This window comes from Meleagris gallopavo, chromosome 3, assembly GCF_905368555.1.
Source record: "Meleagris gallopavo chromosome 3, MGAL_WU_HG_1.1, whole genome shotgun sequence".
NCBI classification, from domain to species: domain Eukaryota; kingdom Metazoa; phylum Chordata; class Aves; order Galliformes; family Phasianidae; genus Meleagris; species Meleagris gallopavo.
In genome coordinates, this window is record NC_139406.1 from 7,045,671 (window position 1) to 7,055,118 (window position 9,448).

At 45.2% G+C, this 9,448-nt stretch overlaps 1 long non-coding RNA gene across 1 annotated transcript in view; it reads right to left on the reverse strand.

The window, feature by feature from the left end:
* The window catches only part of LOC146544584 (uncharacterized), a 76,572-nt gene extending 67,124 nt beyond the window's left edge, over nucleotides 1-9,448 (reverse strand). Inside the window, exon 1 of the long non-coding RNA XR_014882271.1 lies at nucleotides 8,308-9,448. This is a non-coding gene — a long non-coding RNA (uncharacterized LOC146544584). The remainder of the gene's footprint in view (nucleotides 1-8,307) is intronic.

The window sequence follows — 9,448 nt, forward strand, 5'->3', positions numbered from 1 at the left end:
TTTAGGGCACCACACTTCAAGGAAGATGAGGACTAACAGGAAAGTATTTAGGAAGACACCACATGAACAATCAGAGATCGAGAAGGGATTGCTTTGAGAAACATGATGTTAAATAATGCCAGTTTATTCAGAGGGGAGGAAACAGAAGAAAGAAAAAGACTTTTTGAGAATGAAAAATTTTTTGTCTAAGAAAACCTGTTGTTCATGCTGAAGAAAAGGAACAGATGTCCTTCAACACTACTTTACTGAGGGGAAGAACAGGTAAAACAACAGGGATGGGATTAGCATGATGAAGCACAGGTGTCTACACTGTAGGCATCGTCAGCTGAAGAAGGCAACATCAGCACAGTCAGGGAAGGTTAGAGGGAGACTCGTATTGTCCTGAGGACATGGCTGTGGATGAATTGAACGCTGCTGAACACAGAGATTAAATACCTACTGACTGTCAGGGCAGCCAAGACCACTAGGTCAGTAGAATGAGCCAAGGGTGTAATGACCTATGTTTGTCACCTTCAGCACACCAAGTGCTGGCACGGAAATGGAAGGAGGTGTATTTGTCCAGAAGGGAGAACAAGGGAAGTCTGGTTTCACACAGGAGGTTTTGTTCCAACCAGCAGAGGCCAGCACAGCAGCGATCTCTGGTGTGACAGTGAGATGACACAAGATGCATGAGACCCTCATTCAGCTGTGCATCAATCAAGTGTAATGGGACTCAGAATACTTTCACACCAGAAAGTTTTGTTGGGAATCAAGGTGCAGATGCAAGCAGTATTTCTCAAGCATCTTAGTAATAAATTAAAAAGGTAAACTTAATTGACAAATGAATATTTATATATTTAATCTGAATACATGCAATATTAACTACAATATAAATAAATAAAATAAGATTTCAGTGAGAATAGGCTTCAAAGTTTAAACTGCAAAACGAGGAGCCTTGGAATATGAACATTTTCTACAGACATTTTTTGATCAACTGATCCTGATCTGCCTGCACAGGTATCAGATAATAAACTCTGAAAAAGCCATTTCAAGTAGGACAAAGATAACCCACAATAAGCTGATATTCTCACTCTGATAAATTTGAACCAAATCCCTTGTTGCAGCCCAAACCCACAACAATTTGGGTTAGCTCTGCCTTTTCCAACCTTTGTGCTCAGAGCTCACCTGAATGAGCTCACTGCTCACCTGGCACCACAGCCAAAAGAAGAAATGCCAACCTGGTTCTACATCCAGTCCCAGCACTCATGTGCACCATGCAGCCAGGGCTGCACCCACAGGTACCCATGCACCAGGGCTGCACCCACAGGTACCCACCACCTCCACCACAACCCAGCCACTGCACACAAGCATTTGCAGATGCTGGTGGCTGTCTTTTGTGCCACACAAACACTCCAGCAAGGAATAAATCTATTACAATGCCAACACCCTGCACAATTGAGTCTATTTTCATGTGTACCCACCACTAGAGCCTATTTCCAACTCCAGGGAAGGTTGCCCTCAGTTAAACCTTGGTTGCTGAGCACAACAAAAAAATATTATATCCTTTTAAATCAAACTCTCTGCTTGAGGAGTTCCAACCTGAATGACTGATAAGAGGCGACTGACAGAAACTTTAAGCTTGTGATTTTTCTTTTCTTAGCATCCAACATATAGCCTGGGGCTTTAGGTTTTATACACAAACATGTTCCCTTCAGCAATCTAGCTTAGTTTTCTCATCCAGCTTATCTTCTGCCATCTTTTCAAGACAAAGCCAGTTCTTTCTTTCTTTCTTTCTCTCTTTCTTTCTTTCTTTCTTCTTTCTTTCCTTCTTTCTTTCCTTCTTTCTTTCCTTCTTTCTTTCCTTCTTTCTTTCCTTCCTTCTTTTCTTCTTTCTTTTTTTAAACTATCCATTTAATTCAAGCAATTTCAGTGAACTGTAATTTACCTGTGTACTTAAATGAACATGCCCAAACACTGAAGGATACACAGAGTCTTCTGCTTCTCATACAAGTGAGGCAGAGTTTTCTGAGATGTTTTGGATTGGTTTTACATGGAGTTTCAAAGTCCCTGTTTTGGCCCTGACACAGCTGGCTAGGAAGCTAATCTGCACGTTTGTCATGTTTGGTTCTTAGCAGAAGGAAAAGCTGTGAGTGAAAGTTCATATGTAAATAATTATTCTTTTTTTTTTTTTTTTCCCTTCCTTCCAGCCTTTCTCTGCCTCAGACATGACTTCGCTGGAATCACCTTTTGATTCTTTTTGGGAAATCTTTGAAACCAGTTGATCAGTTTGATATTCTCAGACATACCAATGGAGATTAAAGGCAAGGACCTCTACTAGGATCTGCTCCTTAGCCCCTATTTTAAAGAAAGGTAAGAAGTAACATAAATCTTCTTAGGAACTGTAAAACATCTGAATGTTTTGCTTGAGGAAGATATTGCAAAAACTGAGATTTAACATCATCAACATCTGAGAGTTGTGAACCATTGGCTAGTAAGCCTGAAGCAGATACCAGTGTTCTTGCAATGCTCTCACTCCAATTAGTCATGGCTTAGTTACACCATGATTTTAGACATCTATCTCCACTCCAGGGGTGGAGAATTTATCATGTTTCCCAGCTGGACTGTTGCTGCAGGGTGGGAAAGCCCTTCAACTCTGTGGATGTGCACTGTTTATTGGAGAGAACCCACTAATCATAGAATCATAGAATTGCTCAGATTGGAAAAGGCCTTAAAGATCATCCAGTCCAACCGTGACCTAACCATACTACCTAACAACCCTCCACTAAGTCATGTCCCTGAGCTTATACTGATGGCTCTCCTTGCTGTGTGTCTTCTTACCATCTGAGAGTGGTCTAGAAAGCTCCAGTAACTTCTTGATTTCGCATGTCTCCAGTGTTTAAAAAGGCTGCAATCTTATGGCAAAGACAGACTGACCTTCAGAGAGAAGAATTACACCACCACATTCTCATTAGGTTGTCTGTCACATAGTCATCACTCCATCCCACCCACACAGAACATCAGCTCCCCTCGATCCCACACAGTTACCAGTGTAGAGCAGGCCTAGAGTATCCAATGAAGAGGACCATCATTGCTGTTTCCCAGTCTTCAAAAGACTACAGATGGATGTACAGACAGCCACCACCTTTTTAAGACCACTGCACCTTTGTTCTCTTTTTAACAAGAGATCATTAACCTTGTTTTTAAAAAAAGCACAGGTTGGAGGGCAGTTGTTTGAGCACTGTATTCCTGTTTGGCTACACACACTGCCCTTGATGCCAGCAGTTTACATCCTATCAAGGATTTAAGCTCTGCTGGGATTATGGCAAGGTTTTTATGACGGCTAAAAGCAGGGGTCACTCCAAGTAATTACGGCAGCCGCCCCCAAGGACACGAGCAGCTAACATGATTTATCACCATTGGCATCACAGCTCCCTGAGGTGCCAGGGAGCAAGGAAGGCTGAAGTAATGCTAATGGGATACCTGCAGTATTTCTAGGCCTCCTGCTCTCAGCAGCAATAGCCCTTTTTGCAGTGTTCCCTGGCAAGCTTCAGGCTGGAGGAAGGCTCAGAGAGAGGGGGAGCAAGAGTCATTAATTTGTGATACCCCACTTCCATCACTGCTCTCACAGGCTGCTGTTCAGAGGCAGAGGGAAGAAGCTTGCTGGTGCTAGCAGGATGCAAAGGTGTTTGCTCCTGCCAAGGATATTTACAGAGATAGAAGAAACATTTGCATGCCTACTACATGTTCTGGGAAGAATGGGTCACGGCTGCAGCACAAGTGAAGAAGCTCCAGGAAACTTTCCCAAAGTTCTTTTTAAGGTAAAAACGTTCTCTGTGTTATTATTTCAGAGGTAGCAAACAGACTCCCCGGTGTTACGGTGAAGTCTTGGCCTAATCAAAATCCATATGTTTTTCTGCAGAAAATCCTCACCAACTTCTACCTAAAAGTGTCAAAAGAGTACAAGTTGAGAACCTAAGAGTAACTATGACCCTGTAAGTTTCCTAGAGTCAGAAGGGCCATGAAGTCTCTGATCACAATGACAGACACATACATAATTGATCATGCTCCATTTATTTTCACTGTTAGGTCTTCTCTACATACACGCACACAGAAGACAAATAGTCCTATGGGTCATATTCCATTGTTATTAGGTCAGCTTCAAGGACCTGAAAGTTTCAGAATAAAAAGACCTTTTTTTCTTTCTAAAGGGATAACTGGCTCACACAGTTTTTATCATATGCTTCTCACCGTGTTTGTATGGACATTGCAAGGACACCTAGAGAGGAAAACAGCAAACAGAGGTGAAGCAAGCCCGCTCTGACCTGGAGCAGCATTGCTACAGAGGGGAAAACAGCTCTAATTTTGTCTCTAATTTGGGAATAACCTTATTCTGTGACAAATATGCTTCACGACTAATTACCCACTGAAATTTTCCTTAGAGTGCCAAAGCTTCCCACGGATGTTTTGCAGGAGACAAAGAACACAAAGGCGACGATATTTCAGGATTATTTTCCCACTGCCGCAAATTTAGCAGCTCTGTTGGCAGTCCGTCATTTTGACATTTTTAGTTACCTCCTCGATTCACTAGATGGCAGCAAGAACCCACACTTCAAAGCCTGACGGCCACTTCCCACCTGAGACCCTTGAAGTCCACTGTCCCTGCTTGTATTCCCAGAAGGGGAAGACGCAAACCCAGGTGCTGGGAAGGACTCTGCTGGAAGAGCTTCCAGCCCATCTCAAATCAGTTTCTCCTGCAAGAAATACCTTCTCTGATCATCTTTGCACCATCAGCCTGCGTTTCTTTTGCAGTCAAGTGGAACAGCAGGGTCACACGCAATCAGCATAAGATGGCAGAGTGCTCTGGTCTGTGCACTCTGCAAACTTGCCACAGTTACCAACCAGAGCTTTGCTGCCTACTCAGCCCAGACCCTTCCCAAGGCCTTCAGCCTCCTCCCATCCCCAGCCATGAACCGCTGTCTCAATCTCTTCCACTCCACCTAGACTGCCCTCTCCCAGCACTAATCACAGGCAGCCTTTCAGGGGGGCTTCCCTCATGCACTCGTATCTCCATCAGTTCAGAGGCTTCTTTTTCTTCTACCAGCCTTTATTTATTTACTTACTTATTTTTTTTAACCACCTGCCAAGCTCTATCTTTACCTGCATATGGAGAGGGGTGCCCACCTAAATGACTGCTGGATGGTGGAATGCCAAAGTAGAACATGCAGGCAGACAGACTGACAGTTCCTTTCATTTCATCCTGTTTTCAGTATTTGCTTACAGGCCACGGATGCCTTTTGTCACCCAACAGGCCATGCATTATGCAGCAATTCCCCATGCAATATCCCATGACAGATCGCTTCCCAGGAGGATGACCTCAGCACAGCAAACCCTACCGCATATCCCACTGTTGCTGATGTATTTGGTGCAGAAATAGCAACAAGGACTAGGGTGTTTAAAATGTATGGCAACAGGCTGAACAATACCTTGTAGCACAAGTGTGAGGTGCAATTAGGCTGTTCAAAGGCTTGCTTTCCCCAGCCCTATTCTCTGCACAAGCTGTGCTGCCCACACCAAATCTTGCACCCTTCACCAGCCACTCAAACTAATGACAACATATTGGCTACCTGGAGAGATAATCTGGGGCTCTCAAGCTCTCCCTGAGTGAAGCCAAGGCAGTTATACTGGGATGCATCATCATCTGTCTTAGTATCATAGAATGGCTTGGGTTAGAACAGACCTTAAAGTTATCACCCAGTTCCAATCCCCTGCAGTGGGCAGGGCTGCCACCCACGTGCTGCCCAGGGCCCCATCCAACCTGACCTTGAATGCCTCCAAGGATGGGATATCCACAGCTTCTATGGACAATTTATTCCAGTGCCCCACTGTCTTGAATAAAAAATCCTTCTAACTAAGAGATCTAACTAAGAGACCTAAATCTCTTCTCGTAACAGTTTAAAACCACTCCCCCTTGTCCTAACACTATCAGATTTTTTCTTACAAAGTTGATTTCTCTCTTGTTTGTAAAAAGTCTTAAAGTTCTCCTCAGAGCTTTCCCTTCTACAGGCTGAACAAGCCCAGCTTGCTCAGCCTTTCTTTATAAGAGAGGTGTTCCAGCCCTTTGATCATCTCTGTGGCCCTTCTCTGGACTCGCTCCAACAGCTTTATGTATTTCTTGTGCTGGGGGCCCCAGGCCTGGATGCAGTACTCCAGATGGGGCCTCACAAGAGCTGAGTAGAGGGGGACAATCACCTCTCTCTCCTTGCTGCCCCCACCTCTTTTGATGCAGCCTTACAAGCTGCAAGAGCACACTGCTGGCTCATGTCCAGCTTTTCGTCCATCAGGAATCTCAAGTCCTTCTCTGCAGGGCTGCTGTCAGTGAGTACTTCTCCCGGGCTGTACTCGTACCTGGGTTTGCCTTGACCCAAGTGCAACGCTTGTCCTCGTTGAGCTTCGTTAGATTTCCATGGTCCCACTTTTCAAGCTTGTCCAGGTCCCTTTGAATGGCATCAATTCCTTCTCTCCTGTCACTCTCTATTTCTCATGCTCTGCTTTTAAGTGATCATGGCGGGACAAGATTGAGGCGAACCCTTGCTCTACAGCAACACAGTTCTTTTATTCGTGCTATAAAATATAAAACATCAGTTCCCTCTATTCATCTCTTTAAGCTGCCTACCTCCTCTCTATCATTTCTTTGTGCCTACAAGAGCTGGGCAGAGAGGCCAAGCAAGAAGAGAACGGGAACACACAGGTGTGGCACAGGGTAACACCTTGCATGCACAGAGCAGTCGTGGGGAAGGAGAAAGGCTGTGTAAACGAGTAGGGATTTGGATGACACATGGCCTGGTAATGAAAATAATGAAAGTGATAGGGAAGGAGAGGCAAAGAATTTTGTCAGTGCTTAGAAGAGGGAGGACAAAATATGTGCATGCAGAAGGAAGAAGACGTGAGGTGCCGTTCACAGAGCAATGGTGCTTACTCCATACACGCAGATGGCTCAGAGTCAGGCCCCCCTGGGCAAGGAGACTGGCTTTGCACTCATGGGGTTTTTAGAGGTGTTTCCTCACCTTTATGGTTTTTGATCTTTTTGTCATCTGCATGTCAAGGGCTAAAGACACTTTTTTTTTTTTTCCCCTAAATGAAGATATCGTATGTGACTGCATACTCCAGAGCCAAGACATGAGAAAAAATAATCATCATGTACTCTAACACTTAAAATTGATAGACTTAGCCATAGCAAAACACAAACCTCTCTTCTGGCAGCTTGCACCCACCCTATGACCAAGCACAGCTCCAGTACAAGCCCTGCACCCTCCTGCAGTCTGTGAAGGTATCTAATATAGTTTCATTGACAGCTTGAGGGAGCCCTGAATGCTTCTGCTTTAAACCACTGCAGAACAACCTCATTTGTCTGGAGTCGGGAGGCTGAAATTGCTTGCCTCTGTTTTACTGCATTTACATGTGCCAACAGCAGACCCAGATCCTGGCTTACTAACATCAGTCTGTTTTGGTCCTACATGACAGTAGGATATTTGTTCCAGTGTAAGCCACTGCCAACCAAGGTTACTGCTACACGCCATCCTATCCATTTCCAAATCCTTCTCCAAATCTCAGGATGCTCTGTGACCTTGATCCCTTTTATCACCAAGACGTCTCTATGAGAGCTCTCCCACATCTCCAAAGCTCTACCAGCACCACTCAACAACACCTAAAAAACTGTGTTCTCCACAACAATGAGCTCTAGATGCTCTACCAGGCCCACCCCTCCACACTGCTGTCACTCCCATGAAGCAGAGAGTTGGTCTCAGCTCCAGGAAAGCTGATCATCCTTTTTCCCCACCAGCCTTGGCTCACATAACTGCACAGGCCTGAAACCTGCTAGCACTGATCTCATATCCTTACTGCACTCAGCCACAGAAAGTGAACAGAAATACACAAATGCTATTTTCTACAGTCTCTTAACTGTAAAACCCACTTCCCAAATCCCTGACACACAGCAGGAGAGGCTAAAACATTCAGACTTCATCTAGCCAGACCCATACTTTGTGCTGTAAAGCTGCACAGCCATGTCTGGCAGCCCCAGCTCCCTTCTCCCTCCTTTGTTCAGACTTCTCAGCTCCTTTTAATCATTGCATTTATAGGAGCAGATGAGGGCAAAAAAAATTACAGAGTTAAATGGAAACGGGGAGTCCTTTCATCATGCGGTCTACATGTGTTTCTTCTTCCTTGTTAAGGTTGCTTTCTCTCTGGTAAAGACTCTCCTTCAAAAGATGCCCTGGTGATGTTTCTGGTTCCTCCAGCCCCAGCTGGCCTGCTGTTCATACTCCTTACCTGATATTATCAGATGATTTTGTTCAGGGCACTTCGTTTCTTTCAGGTCCACAATTTCACTCATCTGACCTCTTCATAACATTTAATCCCACCTGTTCCAGCACAGCCATACTGATGTTCTGGTAACGAGCAGCTTTCCCCCACACCAAGCTGTCCAGCTCCATCCAATGGCAGCCGTGGGGCTGTAGGAGAAAGTCATCAGCATTTCCAGACCCTTCATAGCCCACACTAACAGGAAAGTTATTCATACTTTCAGAAAGAAAGGTATAACTTCAGTTTTTTAGATGTCTTGTCAGAGATAAATTGGTAATGCTTTTCTGAAAGTGCTGTTTGCCTCCATCAGTTCTGCTCAGCATCTGAAGGAATGTCAGCCCCCAGCCCTCATCACAATGGCTGCTTCCCCATCTACAGGACACAGGTGAGGCTTTGGTTTAGCATGGTTCTTGGCTGAAATCCTCTGCCCTGCATGGAAGGCATATGCCTGGCAGGCAGTTCTCCCAGCCTGCCCCTCACCCTGGGCAGAAAAAGGAGAAGGAGCCAAGGAAAGTCCCCACAAAGCCCCTGAATGCACCAAGGACAGCCAGGTTATTTCCAAACTTGCAAAGGTTCTGTTTCTGCAAGTAATAGTGAAAGCGCCCATGCAGCAATGCCTGAAATATTTCAGAGACTTCCTTAAACTTCAGTGAAAAAAGAATGACCCTGCTTTGCTCCCACAGAACTTCACACACCAGCAATCTATGGTGAAAGCCTTTTTATTTCAGCTAATGCCGCACTGCATCACCCCAGCAACCTCAGCCATTTCTGAACACGTCAGAAGGTAAGGCATCTGAAGAATGTAACCCACTTGCAACCAGCTGCTTTGTTGCCAGGGCTGCACTGCCCTGCCCTGCACCTGTGTGCCTCAGTCCTCTGGCAGGCCCTGCACACTCACTGCTGATGGTTTCCAGACTGCACGATACAGGGCATCCCATCATTGAGGACAAGAGTCCTGCTTTCTGGGAAAGGAATTAGCTGCAGCTGGTGGCTCAGCATCACCCTCCTCCAAGACCATGTATGAGAGGTTTTTGGGAGAGGAGGATGCAAACAGGGAGGGATGAGGATGGCTTCCCACAACCCCTCAAGAAATCTCAAGTGATGCCCA